General features: G+C 37.8%; 1 pseudogene; it reads right to left on the reverse strand.

The window, feature by feature from the left end:
* Window positions 1-250: 250 nt before the first annotated feature.
* On the reverse strand, window positions 251-1210 carry LOC103584617 (annotated as a pseudogene).
* Between the last annotated feature and the right edge of the window lie 209 nt (window positions 1211-1419).

Genomic DNA, 1419 nt, shown 5'->3' on the forward strand with positions numbered 1-1419 from the left:
AAATGGCTATCGGCTATTTCACTAAATATCGATGTAAACAAAAATCAATAATCATAATGTTATTCTGCCATAGATATATTATCCAAAAATCTATTTTTTTAATTTTTACTTCTCAATATATATTGTAGTCAATTTTCATAACCCTTTACTAACCAATAACATGTTGATTAAATAATTGGAATACCATTTGCACTGTAAGAATTGGGAAATCAGTAGCATAGTAAACTACTTTTACATAAATAAAATAAGTCTAAAAATAGCATGATGTGTAACAAAGCAATTTGGTGACAACTGATTTTTTAAATGTGTCCTTCACATCTTTGTTCCTAAGGCAATAGATCAATGGGTTCAGCATGGGAATCACCACTGTATAAAACACAGAAGCCACTTTAACTACAAGCGAAGAAGTTTTAGGGTTACGAACACAGTAAAGGAAAAGGATGGTTCCATGGAAGATGGTGATGGCAGTCAGGAGGGAGGCACAGGTGGAGAAGGTTTTCTGGCGCCCACTTGCAGAAGGTATCTTCATAACAGTGATGAAAATGAGTATATATGACATGAGAATAATCATCAGGCTGCTCATCTCATTGAATACAGCAATAATAAAACAGAACATCTGGATAATATAGGGGTCTGAGCATGAGACAGAGATAACAACAGAGTGGTCACAGATAAAATTATTCATGATGCTAGACTTACAATAGGAGAGTGTAAGAAGAAATTATGTGAGTGTCAGGGAACACACTACACCCCATGTGTAAGACCCACCCACCAGAAGAGCAGAAAGCTTCTGAGACATAGCAGTGCTATAGAGCAAAGGGTTACAAACTGCCACAAAACGGTCATAGACCATTGCTGCTAGCATGAAAGTTTCTGTCACTGCAAAACTGCAAGTGAAACAAAATTGTGTGTTGCAGCCTGAGAAAGAGATGGTTCTGTCTTCCACAACCAAGTTCTCCAGCAGTTTCGGTGTAACTATGGTGGAATAACAGAAATCTACAAAGGACAAGTGACTCAGGAAAAAGTACACGATTGTGTGAAGTTTTGAGTTGACCTTGATGATGATTATCATGCCCAAATTCCCCACCACAGTGACTGTGTAAATGGACAAGAAAACCAGAAAGAGTGGAACCCGAAATTCTGGGTATTCTGAAAAACCCAAGAGAGTAAACGTGAGTGTGCTGCTTTGATTTCCTTCAGATAACATCATGATTCCTGTTGGATAAAACAACAACAAAAAAAGTTATTTCTGGAAAGCAAATTGAAAAGAGAAAGGAGAAACATAGAGAGGAAAGAGGCTTCAAGTGTTCTGTGAAGAGTGACACAGAAGTGTGGTTCTCAAATTGCAGTCCCCAAACAGCAGCAGTAGCAGCACCTGGAACTTCTTAGGATTCCAAATTCTGCAGCCTCATTATGAGA

Source organism: Galeopterus variegatus, unplaced genomic scaffold (assembly GCF_000696425.1).
Source record: "Galeopterus variegatus unplaced genomic scaffold, G_variegatus-3.0.2 Scaffold70070, whole genome shotgun sequence".
Lineage (NCBI taxonomy): Eukaryota > Metazoa > Chordata > Mammalia > Dermoptera > Cynocephalidae > Galeopterus > Galeopterus variegatus.